The sequence below is a fragment of the Adiantum capillus-veneris genome, chromosome 1 (assembly GCF_014529385.1).
Source record: "Adiantum capillus-veneris isolate H3 chromosome 1, ASM1452938v2, whole genome shotgun sequence".
Classification (NCBI taxonomy): domain Eukaryota; kingdom Viridiplantae; phylum Streptophyta; class Polypodiopsida; order Polypodiales; family Pteridaceae; genus Adiantum; species Adiantum capillus-veneris.
In genome coordinates this window covers 54,013,908-54,033,352 of record NC_140931.1, presented here as the reverse complement: position 1 = coordinate 54,033,352, position 19,445 = coordinate 54,013,908, and the positions used below count along the sequence as shown (strand labels likewise).

The 19,445-nt window shown below is 46.3% G+C and overlaps 1 long non-coding RNA gene across 1 annotated transcript; it reads left to right on the top strand.

Moving 5' to 3' along the window:
- The first annotated feature begins 7,784 nt into the window (after positions 1-7,784).
- On the top strand, positions 7,785-11,124 carry LOC147464773 (uncharacterized). Its single transcript, XR_015188636.1, has 2 exons — positions 7,785-9,349; positions 9,667-11,124. It is a non-coding gene; the product is annotated as an uncharacterized LOC147464773 (long non-coding RNA).
- The last annotated feature ends 8,321 nt before the right edge of the window (positions 11,125-19,445 follow it).

Here is a 19,445-nt window from a genome sequence, read left to right as displayed (position 1 = left end):
TTATGTAGCTGCTACCTTTGGATAGAGCATTCCCATGTGAAACGGCACCGGTTCAAGTCCGGGGAAGTCGTGAGCGAAACTGGATCGGAGTATCTATCATTCAGTTGGGCACTGCTCTGTCGATCTGAGATTATTGGGGTTCCCCCTCAGGCCCCAATCCCGGGACGTAGGATGATCCGCCTTGCCGATGGCCGTTCCGCTCACGGTTATTGGCGAGAGCCGGTAACCAACCAAGAGATCATCAACGACAAAGATTGACCTTTAGCCTTATTTTACGTACTTATGCTGAGAAAGCTTTCCAAGGCCCGATGAAACCGGTGAGGGTTTCAGTTAGTAGCATAAGCTAGACAATTGCTAGCGGCGGATTGACGTGGCCGCAGTCATCCGACCTCCCCTTGCTATCTGAGTGGATGCACCTCATCCTTCCACTGGGCTAACGGGGACCGGACCAATGTGATCTCGCCTTGACGTTGGCGGTCCGGCTTACGGTTGTTAGCCTAGGCTAATGACTTACCGAGAGATCATCAACGAAACATTGATTCACAAAACCATGGCATATACATTCAGAACAAATAACACAAAAGGTTGGTAGCGATTGAACGATCCTTGTACCAGCTGTATTTGCACTTTCTCCGGCAGGTGCTTTTGTCGTTAGCACTCTTTTGTTCATCAATCAAGCGTGTTCGTTCCGTCCGGGCATCCTAGTAAAACGCGGAACACCCGATCCCACTCCGACCTCGATATGTGAAAAGCGTTTTCTGCCATATGTACTGAGAATTCTCGGGGAGACGTGGTTGACAGCCCGGACCCACAAATCGTATATGCGATTGCCTTCAGATGCGAATCTGGTATCGGCCAGAAACAATGCAATGAAAGAGCTACGCCATTCATATTACTTTAGACAAGGAGCGAAGGGTTCAAATCCCATTTCCTCCTAATCGCGATTACCTGTTTGGTTAACGGCGACATAGGTTGGCTCATCAAAGCTTCGAAGAGGAAATACCTTGAAGAGGGTCTGTTTCGCTCGATTTCTGCCATCCTAGGACTCCATGTTTTGTGAAGGCAAAGAGGACTTGAACCTCTGGCAGCCCCGGTGCTATCGCCTCGCTTTTCCGCTCGCATTTTCAGGATCGGAAAGGAAACAAGCGACACCAAACGAATCACGGCTCTTTTGGTTTGGTTGAGATAATATTCTTCATCCTCAGACAAGTGAAAGCAAAGTTCCCGTTTTTCTTTCCTACTAGCCCATGACCGGACTCGAACCGGTGCCGTTTCCTAGTACATAGAAAGGCTCTATCCAAAGGTAGCAGCATACATGATAAATAGCATAGCATAGCGGCTCTTTTCGTTTTGTTTGGATAAAGGATATGCTAACTTTAGCAGCTTGGAGTGGCTCGCGCTCTCACGTGGGCAGCATTCCTTCCGAGCTGGGTCTCATGGCCGGAATCAACTATCTGCATCTCAATAACAATTCACTGTCTGGCACAATTCCTCCCACACTGGGGGACTGTAAGTATCTGGTGTGGGTGGATCTCAGCAGCAATGAACTGGAGGGCACCATCCCTAAGAGCTTGCCAAGCAAGCAGGGAAGGTGATAGAAGGGACACCAGCTTGCATTTAGCCTTTTTTAAGCATCTTTAGGCGATCAATGCACAAAGTATGGCTTGGGATCAGTGCTTACCAGTTCGCCCGGCTTAGCAGAATTCCTTCCAAAGGTACAACCTTAGCGTCTCTACTCGGATATCGTGGACCATGCACGTAAACGAATTTGTACAGGCAATGAGCGTGGGATACTTGAGGAAGAGCGTAGGATCGAACGCAACACAAGTAAAAAACTTGAAAAAGAGCTACAAGTCGTGCGTGAACAAAAGGAGAGACTATTTGACAGAATTAAAGCTTTAGAGCGTAGGATAGCAAATGCAAAGGACGACAGCTCCTTTGTTCATGACTTACGCGAAATGCCTAGTTGCTCTACACCCGATTTGTTAGCCTTACGCCAGCCTTCGAATCGTTGCGAAACGAATAACGAGAACTGGGGAAAAAAGGAGGCGTAGCGGATTTACACTCAACGGAAGGAGGAAGATGGCCAGAGGCATCGACAAATGAAAGATGGCGCGTTGCGAAACTAAAGTAGCAAACCGAAGACAGACTCTAACGGGTCAAATCCAAGACCGAACCACGATAAATCGAAGTTTTACTATCCATTACAACGTGAACCACCGATTCCCTGCAAGGCAAAGGATGGAACAAATAAGATATTTTACCTGATTTTGTACGCTTTGAGGCCGGAGTGGTCGCTGATTTTGTACGCGTATGCTTTGAGGCTGTATGCGGAGTGGTCACTGATTCTGTACGCTTTGAGGGCGAGGGATAAGAGAATAATTAAGTTACTGGCGCTGCAATGCCGGTGGTATCGAGGCAACTCCTAATGAGATGATATGTCTGCTTCAGAATAAAAAGTTATGGATACGACGCACGGAGAAAAAAAAAGGCTTAAAACCACTGCTCCAATTTATTTCATGCGTAGAAATCAATTCAAACACCTTTCCTTTGGCAAAGACACTCTGCTAGGCCAACACTGACACTGAGAGATGAAAGCGGGGAGCGAATGGGATTAGATACCCCTGTCCTAGCCGTAAACGATGGAGACTAATCGCTGCGCTGCGCGTATCAACCCCTAAGTGCTGTAGCTAACTTAGCGTTAAGTATCCCGCCTGGGGAGTATCGTTCCCCTTAGATCTTTAGGTGCTAGGCTAACGTAACCTCTCGGGACCGATGGTAGGCTAGGTGGTCCCTATGCTGGTGGGCAACCAACCCCAAACGCCAAGGCCAAGATTGCGGGGTGGAGTAAATGGCCAACTCGTCAGGCTCATGACCTGAAGACTGCAGGTTCGAATCCTGCCCCCGCACTACATGTTGTCAGCAGTTTTAAAGCAAAGAAAAACACCGTTTAAAAGAAAAGGAAAGCAAGCTGTAAGCAAAGAAAAAGATGCGATAGAGAAAGCAAACAAGCGAAAGCAGAAAAAGATGCGTTTGCTTTAAAAGAAAGCAAAATCGAAGCAAAGCAATCTTTGCCGGCCAACTGCTTTACTCCGTTCGACATTAGCTTTTTTGCGTGCTAGCTACACTACATAAAAGCATTTATGAAAATGTGTAAAAACAGATGTTAAAAGAAAAGCATTAATTGCACCATGCTCTTGTTTGGTTTAGGTTTCGTTGCGGGGCTTTCCGTAAGCGGAAGCTGTTTTTTTGTTTCTTTTGTGCGGGGCATGCTTTTGGAATTGGAGAGGCTCTGAAACCTTGCGGATTTGTATCGAGCACAGTTCAACTTTCTTTATTCACAAAACCAAGTAGGATAAAATCTCTTACTAAGACTGCGGAGAGCAGCTATGGCGTTAATTCAGTCTTCTTCTTTGGCTAACACGCTGCATAGGCATACAGAATTAGCTTTGCTGGAGCGCCCGCCCTGAAGCCAAACTATCCCTCAGGGATCCCGGACCAAGCGCAAGTGGGGACTTCTCAACATCGCAAGTCACCTCTTGATGATCTGTCCATTAACCACACAAATATTTACATTTGATTATTATAGTTTGACTATTATACGAGAACGCTAGAGAATCTTTGTCTTTAGGCTTTAGCCATCCTTTACGTAACAAACCACTAAACTAAGAGGCCAGGTCGTTGATAGCAAGCTGTGTACTTGTCGGCTATCAATCATAAGGTGGAGTGAAATTGGATAGCCAGAGTGTTGTGTTTTTGGGCACTCAACAAAAAGAGAGGCGCACAGGCGACAAAGTAACAGGGGGCTTGGGGTTGTTGGGCTTCCCCGTTTGGCTCACGTAGCTTAAGGGATAGAGCATTCCTATGTACCAGGAAAGGAAACGGCACCGGTTCAAGTCCGGTCGCTTTCCTGGATCGGAAAGGTCGCGGTAGTATCTATTATTTAGTTGAGCACTGCTTTGTTGATCTGAGATTATGCTTAACCCCCGCTCGGCCCCAATCCCGGGACGTAAGATGATTCGCCTTGCCGATGGCCGTTCCGCTTACGGTTATTGGCAAGAGCTGGTAACTAACCAAGAGATCATCAACGACAAAGATTGACCTTTTTTAACCAAAAAACCGAGTTTGATCCTGGCTCAGAATGAACGCTGGCGATATGCTTAACACATGCAAGTTGAACGTTGTTTTCTGTTTATAGAACAGTTGAAGACAAAGTGGCAAACGGGTGCGTAACGCGTGGGAATCTGCCAAACAGTTTGGGCCGAATCCCAAAGAAACGAAAGCAAAAAAGCAAGCTTCGATAAAGCTAAAAAGCGCTATTTGATGAGCCTGCGTAGTATTAGGTAGTTGGTTGGGTAAAGGCTGACCAAGCCGCAGATGCTTAGCTGATCTTTTCGGACGATCAGCCACACTGGGACTGAGACACGGCCCAGACTCCATAGGGAGGCAGCAGTGGGGAATATTGGACAATGGGCGAAAGCCCGATCCAGCAATATCGCGTGAGTGAGTGAAAAACGTCGCTAACGCGAGGAAGGGCAATGCCGCTTGTAAAGCTCTTTCGTCGAGTGACGATTATGACAAGACTCGAAAAAGAAGCCCCGGCTAATTCCGTGCCAGCAGCCGCGGTAAGACGGGAGGGGCTAGTGTTATTCGGAATGACTGGGCGTAAAGGGCACGTAGGCAGTGAATCAGGTTGAAAGTTAAAGGCGCCAGCTCAACTGGCGGAATGCTTTCAAAACCAATTCACTTGAGTGGGATAGAGGGGAGTGGAATTTCGTGTGGTAGGGATAAAATCCGGAGATATACGAAAGAACGCCGAAGTAGCGAAGGCAGCTTTCTGGGTTTCTACTGACGCTAGGGTGCGAAAGCTTGGGGAGCAAACAGGATTAGATACCCTGGTAGTCCATGCCGTAAACGATGAGTGTTCGTCCTTGGTCCGCGGATCGGGGGCTCAGCTAACGCATTAAACACTCCGCCTGGGGAGTCCGGACTGAAACTCAAAGGATTCGGGGGCTTGCACAAGCGGTGGAGCATGTGTTTAATTCGATACAACGCGCAAAACCTTACCAGCCCTTGACATATGAACACTTGACGATATGAACACTTGACATATGAACAGTGAATAAAGTGTGCTTGTCCACTGAGGCTACGGTGCTTCCGTCTGGCTCGTGCTCGTGTCGATGGACGTTTTTGGTTAACTCCTATAACGAGCGAAACCCTTGTTTGTGTTGCTAAGACATGCTGCTCTCAAAGGATCAATGTCATTATTTACTTGTCAGCGGGGCGGTACGGGATTGATGACACTTCCTCTGTGCCGATGTTGCACTCACAGGAGACTGCCTATAGTTCTACTATGGAGGAAGGTGGGGGATGACGTCAAGTCCGCATGGCCCTTATGGGCTGGGCTACACACGTGCTACAATGGCAATTACAATAGGAAGCAGGGCCGTAAGGCGGAGCGAATCCATAAAGATTGCCTCAGTTCGGATTGTTCTCTGCAACTCGAGAACATGAAGTTGGAATCGCTAGTAATCGCGGATCAGCATGCCGCGGTGAATACGTACCCGGGCCCCGTACACACCGCCCGTCACACCCTGGGAATTGGTTTCGCCCAAAGCATCGACCAGAGATCACCTATTGCTAAAGTGTTTCATGCCGGCGTTGAGTGTGGCCCATTTTGGTATGGGTGGTCTCCTTGGCGCATATCACGGTTGGGTCAGTGACTGGGGTGAAGTCGTAACATGGTAGTCGTAGGGGAACCTGTGGCTGGAGGGAATCTTAAAGGGAGGCGCTAGCGTCTTTTTATTAACTGTACGTGAGTTGATAAAGTCAATTCGTTCGGGTAAGCTAACTGTGCGAGGGGGAAGTGTGGGGTTGGTAGCGATTAAATAATCAAAGGCTTGTACTAGCTGTATTTGCATTTTCTCTGGCAGGTGCTTTTGTCGTTAGCACTTTTTTGTTTCTTAATCAAGCGTGTTTGTTTTGTCCGGGCATCCTAGTAAAACGCGGAACACCTGATCCCATTCCGACCTCGATATGTGAAAAGCGTTTTCCGCTATATGTACTGAGAATTGTCGGGAGACATAGTTGACAGCCCGGACCCACTAAAGATGCGAAGAGGAGAAGAGAAAGGAACGCCATAACGGATAGCAAAAGCTAGGCAATTCTTCGAATTAACTGCAGTAATTCGACCACCAAAGCGATGACGTGGCTGCAGTCATTCTAAACAATTGCTAGCGGCGGATGCTGCAGTCATCTGACCTTTCCTTGCTATCCGAGTGGATGCTTCCACTGGGCGGGGACTGGACCAATGTGATCTCGCCTTGACGTTGGCGGTCCGGCTTATGGAGAAGAGACCAAGGCCTTCTTTGACCAAGAGTCACACCTTTATGAAAATATTGCATCGGCACTTGTACCCTAACGTTGACCTTAAATTAGAGATGAGAAAAATGTATAGTCTAATCTCAATCGAGAGATAGAGCGGCTTGGAAAGGCCGTGCGACTTGAGGAGCATAAGGCAATGGTTATGGCAGCCGCCAAACTCAAGACCAACGTTGTACTTACCGGCACTTTCCTTTCGGGAGCCTAAGGTCCCTCTCTTCCGCCGGGCAGGGTAAGTGCCTGCAGCGCCCACTTTTGCCGGGGGAAGTGCCTAACGGCACTAACTCTTTCTCAACATTCCATTCTTTTCAAATCGAAAAGAGAAAACTGTTTGAAAAGAAATGGCTGGCTGAAATGAGATTCCGCAGAATGCAAAATTGCTTGCGTTAGGGCAAACGTCACTCCGCTGGAGAGAGAGGGCCCTAAAAAAGCGCGCTTCTTTGGTTATCCCTTTCAAATCGCGCGCCCTGTCTCCTTTACAAGCAAGTGTCCGGGGAGACCCGATTGCCAAGGCTACTGTCATTTCAGCTTAGCGGGAGGCTCCTACCCCACCATGCGTTCCTTTGGGGAGGGTGTGAAGCTAACAAAACAATGCAAGAGGTGGCAGCATAGAACCCGCTAGGAGTGGCAAGACTACTGATCAACGCAAGTGAACTGTGCGACAACGCTTCGTAGAAACCATAAAGCTGCTGTATCATTACGGGCCAGCAGGCACTCTGTTGGCGAAGAATGAACCAGAATGTGATTTGGGACACGATGGGCCTCTGCGTGCCCCGATCGGCAAATGATCACCGGAGTATAGCACAGGATCGCTTTTCCTTGTAATAAAGTCAACATGTCGACAAGGTAAACCCAATGGGCTCCCCTCAGGAGGTCTGGTCGTAAGATCAGATACCGTCCAGTGGGCAGAAGACGATATGAAAAGCCACCAGCTTGCTTTACTGGGTAGGGTAAAATAGGCAGCGGAGGTAGATAGAGACATATCTATTCAATGAATCGCCGACCTGACCTTTTGAGTTGGGGGCCCGGTGCTAACTCGTATCATGAATGACGAAGCGCGCGCGAAAAGACCATTTATACGCACTTCGTGCCTTAAATGAATAACTGCGAGCAGTAACGCCACAAAGGTTATGCAAGGGTCGCTGGGCTTCCCCCGCTAGGGTTCCCTGGCTGAGCCAGCTGCCCTTTCTTCTGGTTTCATGCATACTGGAAACCAAGGAAACTGAGTTGCGCTTTGCTTCTAGCTTCTCTCTAAACGCTCCGAGCGGTTCCTGAAACGCAGGAACCAAAAGCTGCCGGGGCCTAGACTTCCCATTCGTCATTTGAGCCGTATGCAAGGAAACTTGCACGTGCGGTTCAAAGAGGGGGGAAAGCTCTTCCGTTCCGGGCTTACCTATCTGAATAACCAAGATCGGATATAGCTGGTTTTCCGCGAAATCTATTGAAGTAGAGCGTATAACGTTTATGGCTTGAGGTAGAGCACTCAATGGGCTAGGGTAGCCCAAAGCTTGACCGACCCCAAGGAAACTCCGAATACAGGCCATGGGTTTGTACAGACAGACTTCGGGTGCTAAGATCCAAAGTCGAAAGGGAAACAGCCCAGATCGTACGCTAAGGTCCTTAAGCAATCACTTAGTGGAAAAGGAAGTGATCAAGCGATGACAACCAGGGGGTGGGCTTGGAAGCAGCCATCTTTCAAAGAAAGCGTAATAGCTCACTGGTCTAGCTTCATGGCACTGAAAATGTCTCGGGGCTCAAGTGACTCACCGAAGCGACGAGACCTTGAAAGAAGCTTTTTCAAGTGTCAGTAGCGGAACGTTCTGTCAATCAAGGAAAGTTGTTGGTGACAACACCTGGAGGTACCAGAAGTGAGAATGCTGACATGAGTAACGAGAAATCATGTGAAAAACATGATCGCCTGCCAGTTCCAGGGTTTCTGCGTTCAGTCAATCTACGCAGAGTGAATCGGTCCCTAAGGAACCCCGAAAGGGCAACGTCCGATGGGTACACGAAAGCGACGAAGTTGCTTTAACTACTGAACCATGCGTGTTTGTTAAACTCGTGAATTGGATGATTGGGCAGGGGGCTACAAAGTCACTCCGGCTGCAGGGTTGAAACTCCCGGGAAAAAACTTCGTGGAATTGGGAGGGCGATTCAACATTTAAAATGCAAAACCAACCGTACCCCAAACTGACACGGGTGAACAAGTAGAATATACTAAGGCGCTTGAGAGAACCATGTTGAAGGAACTCGGCAAAATGGCCCCGTAACTTCGGAAGAAGGGGTGCTCTCCTATTGAAGGATTGGGAAAGCGGCACATATTGGGGGTAGCGACTGTTTATTAAAAACACAGGACTCCGCTAAGTGGTAACACGATGTATAGAGTCTGACACCTGCCCGGTGCCGGAAGGTAAAAAGGAGAAGTGTTATAAGCTTTGAATGGAAGCCCCGGTAAACGGCGGCAGTAACTCTAACTGTCCTAAGGTAGCGAAATTCCCCGACAAAGGGGTGGTTTGACAGAGATGTTCGACAACATAATCGGGCAATATGCTGGGACATCCGCCCGAATTTCAGTATCCAATACTCATACAGAACAGGATAAAATCAAAAAAATCTGGCTGTCGACAGCGCGAAGCGCTTTCAACCAACCTACGGCCTATCCACGGCTGAATGGAAAATGTAGTTGGTGGCGCGGACCATCAGCAGGATAGCAAGTTGGAAATACATCGTCTTTCGAGCCCGCGGCTGACCATTTTCGTAGCCTCGCGCCGTGCGCCCGCGAACGTAGTTCCAAGATCTAAACTCGATCCCCAACGACCACACGCCAGACATCCTTCGAGATGATGATATAGTCCGAACTTATAGGCGACTATAAGGCCATAGGCGAGGATGGCATGGAACTGAATACCATCCATTGCCGTTTGATTAACTTTATTGTGTCGCATAAGTAGCGACCTGCATGAATGGTGTACACAGTAAGTTACGCCAGCCTTCTAAGTAATTATTAGGTTTTAGGCCACATTACATGCGGGAACACTTTAAAGATCTAAGTGCACTTGTCTTCAAGGACTTAGATATGACACAATGGACGATCCGCAGGATTGGGGAATGGAAAAGCATGCACTTGCTCCAGAACATCCAGACTGGATAGCAGAGGTCCAATCCCCAGAGACTTTACATGAAGCGCCCAGGCTTACCGCTATGGCTTATTCTATTGGAACTGAGAAAAAGGCCTGGGTAAAGAGAAAGCCCAAGCTAAACCAAAAAGTTTAGCAAGACTTACAGGTAACGACTGCCCCGCTGTCTCCAACATGGACTCAGTGAAATTGAATTCTCCGTGAAGATGCGGAGTACTAACGGCTAGACGGTAAGACCCCGTGCACCTTTACTATACTTTTGCAGTGACATCCTTGATTTAATGTGTAGGATAGATGGGAGGTGATGGCAATGTCGCCACCAATCTTGAAATACCACTCTCTCGTCGTTGGATGCCTAACCGCCGCTGCTGTCAGAAGCGGGATATTGCAAGGTGGGTAGTTTATCTGGGGCGGATGCCTCCCAAAGAGTAACGGAGGTGTGCGAAGGTAGGCTCAAGCTAATATTATAACAGCTTATGAGCGTAATGGTAGAAGCCTGCCTGACTGTAAGACTTACTAGTCGGACAGAGACGAAGGTCGGCCATAGTGATCCGGGAGTCCCGTGTGGAAGGGCTCTCGCTCAACGGATCAAAGGTACGCCGGGGATAACAGGCTGATGACTCCCAAGAGCTCTTATCGACGGAGTCGTTTGGCACCTCGATGTCGACTCATCACATCCTGGGGTTGAATAAGGTCCCAAGGGTTCGGTTGTTCGCCGATGAAAGTGGTACGTGAGTTGGGTTTAGAACGTCGTGAGACAGTTCGGTTCCTATCTACCGTTGGTTTTAGAGAACTGCGAGAAGCTTGCCCTAGTACGAGAGGACTGGGTTAGGTCAACCTATGGTGTTCCGGTTGTTGTGCCAGTAACAGCGCCGGGTAGCTAAGTTGGTAGGGAAGAACCGCTGAAAGCATCTAAGCGGGAAATCCTTCTCTAGACAAGTTCTTCTACCGGGTGAAAGAACATCACTTTGATAGGCGAGAGGTAAAAGCGCCGCAAGGACAATGGGCTTCCTCGTACTAATCTCTTTTCAAGATTCCACTAACGATGTTGTATGGTTACCCCAGGTGGGGCAAGGGATGGCACGAAAGCGCGTACGACACACACCTTAGCATGAGCACGTATAGCCGGGTAAAAAAACGATCTAAAGAGATGGGTAGCTAAAGTAGTAACGAGTTGAAATCCTATACGGGTCGTAGTTATCAAGTATTTTGCTTGCGTAAGTCAGGAATGATATAATACGTAACGTGACGTATAGGATACGATATAGGCTTTGTTTTAAAGTGTTGTTATTAAACTAGATGAGAAGCCACGCTGCAAAATAACTCCTTTTCGCCATGCATAGACCAAGCCGACGATTAAGACAAATAGAAAAACAATTACTTCAACGAAAGCTAAAATAAGCCCAATTCCCGCTATAGCCCTAGAAAAATACGGTTTCGACTTTCGTGAAGAATTAAGAAAAGATGTAAACTCTTCGATCCTTGAGATACTCTTCGACAAGAAAACTTTTTCGTTTCTAAAACAGCAAGCAAACTGACCCTTATGAATGCCAGCGCTTGAGCTTTGGGTTTGGGCAGTCGAAATGTCTAGCCCATCAAAGGAATATGTACTCACATAGGGAAGGGACCCTGATATGTAGGCTTCCTATGTCTCGGGTGCTTTAGAGGGCCCGGCGTATATGCCAGTGTGGCAAGCCACCATGTCTACCTTGCTCAGGGAGAGTTCCTCTAAGAGGATTAAACGGTCAATTGCCGCCCTTAGAACCCCCTCAAGGTCGCGCCTTAGATTGGCTATGGTAGCAGCCCCCCGCCTGTTCTTCGGCTACAGCCTAAAGCGGGTAACCCACCGATTCTGTATAGGTGGTAGCGAACAGGTGCCGTACTGAGCTCTTTTGGTTAAAGTAGGTGCTTTCCCTTGGCCAGAAGAGCCTATAGAGCATGTAGCATGCATTAACTGCCGCTGTGCACTCGTCGTTGAGTCGCTTGACCAGGCCCCGGCAGCGACTCGGGGTGGCGGTTAGCCGGGTTTTCCCTAGCTTAAGGTGCCGTGCCAAGGGGTAAGGCGTCCCGGCCAATGTAGTGCTGGGCTCCAGGCAACAGGGAAGTTTTCATTACAATTTGAATTTCCTAGCCTAGTTATAAATTTAATGTGCTAATCTGTATACGAATGGAGACGATCGGACTTGAACCAATAACTTCATGCTTGCAAAACATGCGTTCTACCGATTAAACTACGCCCCCGCCCTCGTTTCATGTGCAACACGTATCATATAGGCAAACAAAACTTTTCTTTTAAAGCAAAGAATTTGTGTGGCTAGCGCCATGTAGTCCTTATTCCACTGATGCTCAGGCGGAAGAACCGAAGCTCTAAAAAAAGGTCGGCACGCGTAAATCGACTAACTGCTTCTCTCCGGACGAATCCAAAAAAACAAATTAAACGACTATTCTTTCGAAAGCTCTTTTAAGACGCTACGAATAGATAGGCATGGTCAAATGCTAAAAGGGTAATCCGTGATAGATAGATAGAAAAGGACGCGGTAAAGGGAGGAATCCTTGGGCCTGACCTAATCTCGTAGTCATAGTGCTATCGTTGGCTTCTGCATTTAAACGATTAATTTCACAACCCAGCATTCACGCATGCCAGGAAGGCATTGGCTAGATGCCCTTGCCAGCACCTGAGGTCAAATGGCATTTCATCTTAACATGATCCGGCCCCATAGCTTGTTAAGAGTCTATGTGCTTACTGAACCTGGGATGCTACGTAGCGGTTGCCAAGGCGGGACTTCAAGTTGCAACGAATTATCATGATTCGTTTACGTCGTAGAATCAATCGACATTCTTCTAGCAATTTCTTTGTTTTCAACGTTTATGGCATTTCTTTATGCACGGTTGACATAGCGAAGACAGCAGCTCTTGCCAAGGCAGTAGCTCTATGTCAATAAGGGCTAGCAACAGAGCCTCCTCCTCGCGTGTCCAAATCCCTAGCAAAAGGAGTAGGTAGCTGGGGGGAACCCACATACATCCATTGCATTCTAAGCTAGGGTCCCTTGTCATGTACCGTCATGCCACAGTGGGTTTACTTAAAAAAAACTGGGGATGGAGTCGAACCATCATTCTAGGACTGTAAGTCCAACGCATTACCATTATGTTACCTAGTTGGGGGGTGACCAAAGCAAAGGCCACCCCGAAGTAACCGTTATTTATCTAGACTTATCTTCAGGGTTGTTTATTGATTTCCTTAAAATACGAAGAATATCGAAAAGGCCATCATCAAAGCAAACAGGGCAATAGCTTTTGTTAAGGCAAAGCCTGGAGACCGAATAATTGTTTGGCTAATGATAGATTTCACGCCACAGGGCTTGTCAAAGGACTAAATACGTTTCCAATACCTACTGCTGCTCCTTTTCTCATTCTCGGGTTCATCCTTGCCATTCTCTTTTTCGGGAAGCAGGAAGGGGCAAAGCCAGGAAATTCCCCCCAGTGCTTCCTATTCTCCGGGGTCATTATCGCCCGACCCAGTATCCTGACCGTTCCCTTCATTTCCGGAAGGAGTGTCTTCCTCCGGTTTTGGTCCCCTACAGAAACACAAAACCCGGTTCCACCAAGAACGTTTAGGCACTTGTGATTGTGCAAGGTGATCCAGCTTGGAAAGCAGCTCCTCTTCTTGTTGTCAAGAAAAGGGGCTCTGGCTCTTTGCCTCGCTAGTCTCGGGAGCCTCGCTAGTACCCTCCTCCTTCCTGTTCTTCGATGACGAAGGGCTTCCCTCAACTTCGCTTGACGGCCCTGAGCTCAATTCGTGTCCGGCCTTGTCTCCTTCTGGAGTGGAGTTGTCATCCTTGATTTCACGAGTATCCCCTCCAAACTCCTCTTCCCATAACGGCGCCCCCGAAGATGATGGAGGAGGAGGAAACGATAAATTCTCTGTCGGCGTCGAGCCTTGTTCGGCGGGCTGCTGGCTTGTTTCCGCTTCCGGCCTGTCTTCTGAACTGTCGGAATTGGAAGAATAGAAGTAACAAGTTAAAAAATTGCCCCCGCTTATTCCTTCCAAATTCGTACATTGAAATGGCGACCACTAAGAAAACACATTCGATATGAACTCCCGAGTCACTCTAGAGTGACACCGTACGGGTAACTCTTAACGAACAAACGAAAAGGGATTTTTCTTTTTGGTAGTTCACTGGAAACCCCCCGACGGCTAATCATCGAAAGAGTTAGACTTTTTGAAGTTTCGAATAGGTTATTTTTCATCATTTTTTGTTGATGATCTCTTAGTTAGTTACTGGCAAAGCCAATAACCGTAAGCGGAATGGCCACGGCAAGGCGGATCATCTTACATTCCGGAAAAGGGTTGCCCCAATAATCTCCAGTCACCATACCAGTGCTCAACTTAATGACAGAGTAGTAGATGATCCTTCCGATCCAGTTTGGCTCATGACCGGGCTTGAACCGGTGCCGTTTCACAGACTCTCTCCTTTAAGTTACATGAGCTGCGAAAAACTAAACTACTGCCAAGCGAGGAAAGCAAAGCTCTTTTGAGATAGAATGTGGGCAGATTGATTCTTATTTGTAGGCAACTATGGCTCCTCGAAGCGAAGAACTGTACGAACTATAACGTAGGCTACCGCTCTACCCTTCGAAACTCAACCAACTAAACTCTCGGTGTCTACGGCGTTAGAGTGAACTTCGTGCCCAAACGAGCACGCAGACACGGGGATTTCAAAATACCTTGATCAAATAGGGTGTCGTTTGCTTAATTTCCTCGTCCGAGCAATGAAACAACTCTCTATATTACGTAATTAATGGGAGGCAGGGAAACGTAATTAATTGTCCGTCCGAGCGGCAGGGAAAAGGTATTTTGAAATCCCTGCAACCAAGCAAGCACTGCCTGCGGCACTGCTTTAGTAGCAAGAAAGGCGGTCGACTGGTAAGCCTATCTGTCCATACGGTGGTCTACTTACTCGATTCTGCAGCTACCGCGGCTCTAGCCGGGGCCAATTATGCCACTTTTTGCAAGGTGGAATGAAGTCTAATCATGAACCGTGATAGATTTCTATGACTGCTCGACCGAACTACGAATTAGTGAGGGATAGCTATACCGAAATACGTAATAGCTACTCGCTTATTCGGTCATGCAAAAGGGAAGGGCCAGTATGAAAAAATTGAAGCCCGTAGACGTTAGTCAACACTTTGCCCTTCAACCACCGAAGATACGTATTTTATAACTGTTTGTCCAGTCAATGAACGTAGAGGCTTTGCTTTGTATTCTCGAAGCTGCTGCTTAGCGCTGATTGCTTCGTATCCCTGAACTGAAGAAGCTGCAACTGTTTGGCGTTGTCTATGGCTATGATTGCATCGCGGCGGTTCATGCACGGCACGGAGACCCTTCTCACAGTTGTCCTGACGTTAACTAACCGGGGCTAGGGAACTGAACTGTTGGTAGTGTAGTGTTTGTTAAATGTAAAGACGTATCCTTTAGCAGTAAAGGCCTGACACTGCCGCTGGGTGATCTAAGCGAGTCGCCCGTCTCGCCTCAACGTACCAAGCATTGCTAGACAATAAGGTGATGGACCAGGGCTTATACGACTTTACTTTAATAGTGAACTATTAAAGGCCATTAAAATTAACGATTTAACCCTTAAACAAAGAATCTATTATGGTTAATAATTAAACCCTATTTACCCTTAGAAAACAAGTTGTTATTAACAAGTTGCACTAGCTCTTCCTTTGCTTTAGTAGCACCTTTGTTCCTACGACATAAAGCTAGCCCCTGTAATGGCAAGCGAAGGGCGGGGGAAAGCCCAAGCGGTCAAGCCAATACAAGAGAAGCATTTGTGGGCCCCATATCAATAAAGGATTTAAAGAACAATAATTGCTCAGATGCATCCACATTCAACGTAATGGTAGGATAGATCGTGACTCAAGTTCAGTCACGCACTAAGGTTAAGGAGACGCCTCCTCAGCTCAGAGCGCTCCCCGCCGAAGTCAGTAGCTTCGGCAACGGATGCGGCAAGATACGACTCATACGATCATACAGTCGGAAGCTCCGAGACCACTTACGGAGCGCCTCACTTGAAGCCCCACAAGGGGGCAGGCGTTCCAGGTCATTCTTCACTTCAACTGCATCCAGCAGAGGATCTATCGGTTCACCTTGTATCAACCTCAAAGAGGTATCACGGAGTTGGTTGAGGTAAATCTCTACCCAAGGGGCTCGAGTAGCCTCCTCCCACCAAACCGTGTCGTCAAACTGAGAATCCTTCGTATACCATCCCTCCGGAAAGTGACGAAAACCAAGCTTCCAATAATTGATGGTGAAGGACCCCAATTGCCTCTGACGAAACGAGGCGCCGTCGAGCGGCTGACAACCATCACATCCAGGGGATGGGATGGTGACCTCTAGGATAGTAATAGACCAACCAAATGGAAAGCCATCGGCGTGGTAAGCGCCATAGTGACCCATAGGGCAGACCCGCCAATGGCGCAACCCGATAACCTGCTCCACACACACAAAAAAGCTCGACCAAGCCGGTAGGTCGAAACTCCTCCACGCGTATGAAGAAGGCAGGGAGCTGCGCCAGGCACTGGCGACCTGCTGCATGAACATCCCGTTATTGATCTGATGTGGGGGCAAGGTATGTTTGCCATTCCAGGCAATTTACAAAGCAAAGTATCAATGACAAGACCAAACAATTGCAAAGTCCGGTGGCAAACCTAATTTCAATCGCCAGGTCCATCGACACTGAGTTTGTAAACTGAATGTTCGGGGTCTATCAATCTGAAACTGTAACTTAGACCTTTTAGCTTTGCATGAGTTAGTTTGACTTAAGGAACAGCCCTATCGCTACGCTCTGGCTTCCCCCCGGAATCCAGAGCTACGCTTGCCGTAACCTACGTTTTATGAATGGAATGAATTATTTAATCAAATTAAATTGAAAAACTACAATTACTGCTTGGAGGAAATGGGATTCGAACCCATGATACAATGTATTGTATGTTGATTTAGCAAACCAATGCCTTAAGCCGCTCAGCCATACCTCCGGGAGGAGAATAATTCCCTCAGTGTTCGTTCTATGTTATACTTTTTTTACAAAAAGTAAGCAAATTTACATTTTAATAAAACACCGCCAGCCTGGACACAAACATCCAGACCCTGCCAACGCTAACCAACACCAAGCAAGCTCTGGAACCATACCAGTAGTCCTTTCCTTTCGAAAAGGGGCCGGTTTAAGGTGAGTATTTTTGACCCTAAAGGGAAAGCCATACTATCCAGGCATTAAGACGGCGTTGGCATAGCGTATAGCCATGAAAAACGAAAAGCAAAATGAAGTTTCAAAAAGTAGAGTAATGGGTAGGCGGAGCCCTGACCCGTATATTGTAAAAATAAGGGATTAAAGGCATTTTAGATTATCAGGGTGTTTCCAACAATCTCTCGACACAGTCGAAAATACGCTTATGGAGCCTAGTTTCTCCCCCTTTTAATTTAGTTAGGAATCCCAATAAATTTAGCAGCTCTTCTGCATTTGACATTAGAGCCCCTAAATGTTCATTTTCTTTAACTATTTCACGGGCATCTTGCCGCGTAAGAATTTGATCTAGGCTAGTTTTACCTTTATTACTTCGACTTTCGATAAATAAAGAATATATTCGCACGATCTGAAGTAATAAAGTTAAATATGGATCCCCCGCAATATCAGCTATTGCGGTAAGAGACATACCCAAGGGTATTCCCTCAACTAACTGATCTGTGAAAGAACGTAAAAAGTGCCCCCAACCTTCCGGTAATCGGAAGGCGTCTAAGGCTGCTTTAGATTCTGCGATAGGGGTTAAAACCCCTTTATTGTGTAACAATCTGGTCCGACTGGTTCCCAGATTTGTTGTCATAAAACCAACGATAGATAGAAAACGTTGGTCTTCCATCTCGTTGAACGCGGGATACTGGCTTTTAAAAACAGATAAAGCGTTTACCATAAACTTTTTTAGTTTAATCTTTTTTTTCGTATTGGGTTTTTCATCTTTTGTATTCATAACCTTTTTTGTTTCGTCTTACTTCAAGACCATAGCGAACATACAACTCAGCACTGGACACTTGGCGCGGTGCGGTCGGATCCAGTCTTTGCCCGCCTGCAGGGCTGGCTTTAGTCAATACCCGCTGAGTCGCAGAGACAGGCATACAACGCGTTCCGGAACGCTAACCAAGGTAAAGCAGCACAAGAAAAGAAAAAACAAGCAGGAATGCAATTAGTATTAAGACAAAAAGCAAAGCAATTAATCCACAGCTAAACAAAACAAAGGCAGCGTTAAATCTACAACGAAAAGTAAGCTTTAGATGCGATCTGAACAAATTGAAAAGATCTAAAGCCAAGGAATAAACCGCATCTCCGTCGCCCACATGCAGACGATTCGCCAATACGTGAATTAGAGGCATGATTACACGATTCCTCGGTCACGGAGTTTTTGGGTTAACATTTTTGCGTCGACTAACGGATCTAAACCAATTGATAGCTCCACGAATCACAGTAATTAGTCCTTTCAAGCCATAACCTGTATTAACTATTCGACCACTATACATGTCTGACCACTAACTTTGCCCACTCTTTATGCGCTCTTTGTCCTTTGCCTCTTGCTTTATTGATATGGGGTTTCGCTTTTTTTAACTTTTACATGCCAATATTTTCTTAGACTGCGTGCACATACTACTAGAAATAGGGAAAGAATCAAAAGCAGCTCACTTGCTAAGTACCATAGATAGCTAGCAGTTATTTTAGGCACGCAAAGACTGTAAAAATTATCCGTTGCTAAATGCTTCTCTAAATTAGTTTTAGTTAACATAAATGGAGCCCCGAAACTTACACTTGAAGTAGTTTCAGAGTCTTGATTTTTATCCTCCTTTGCCTTTGAAGCTTTTAAATACTCATTAAGGAGTTCTTTAGTTTAGTTAAAAAAACTCTTTTGCTTATAAAGTCTTTGCTTGGTAAATCATTCATTTGATGTTTACCTTTAGGTGGGCTTGATAAATCATCCTTTTTCCCAAGGTTTTTCATCCTTTAGCCTTGTGGGATGTTTGCTATAAATACTTAACTCCAAGGCTTTAAATCTTTCCTTAAGGTCATTGTATTTATTTTGCAATTTTTTAAAGAGTTGTTTATTGTATTCATTTGAATTTTGTTGTTCTTTAGTTATTTCAGCTCTATGTTTACGCTCAATTTGTAGTTCTTTAAAGAGTTGTTTATTATATGTTAGTAAATCAAAGAGTTCTTTCTCTCTTTTAGCCCTATGTTCACGCTCAATTTTGTTCTTTTAAAGAGCTTCATTGCTTCACTGCGTGCGTGCCTCTTTACTTTGTAATGAATCGTTATGCGTAGAATCAATTGGGCTTTTGGTTATAAATGGTACACTGCGTGTCTCTTTTGCTTTGTAGTGTAATCAATTAGCTTTTGGTTATAAAGTGGTAATTTTCGAGGTACCAACCATTTATTGTTTTCGTCTATTATAGGTCTCTTTTGCTTGCTTGATGGTTCAATAATCATATTTAACATTAATGGCTTGTTTTATAATAAGGTTACAATGCTCTTGCCTTTCTAGCGAGAAAAGGTCTAGTTCTAATAGCCAGTGCTTTTTTAGGATGATGGTCTCTTAAGTAAAATCTAATTTGTTCTAAAGTTCTTTTATGCTTCTCCGGGTCGTGGATTACCCTCATGCGAGCAGTCAATTTATAGTGTGTGTGATCCTGAAAGTTTATATAAAGTTTAGATTAGTATTGTAGGATGGACGTGCAACCCTTAAATTGGCAAAATAAAAAGACTATGATAGTCATAAAAGCAGGTATCCAAAATTATAGTCTAAGAAGGACAGCCTAACGCCAGCCAACCTAAACAGGAATTATAGACAGCAGGTCCAACTTAGCACTATAATTCAAGAAAAAGCCTAAAG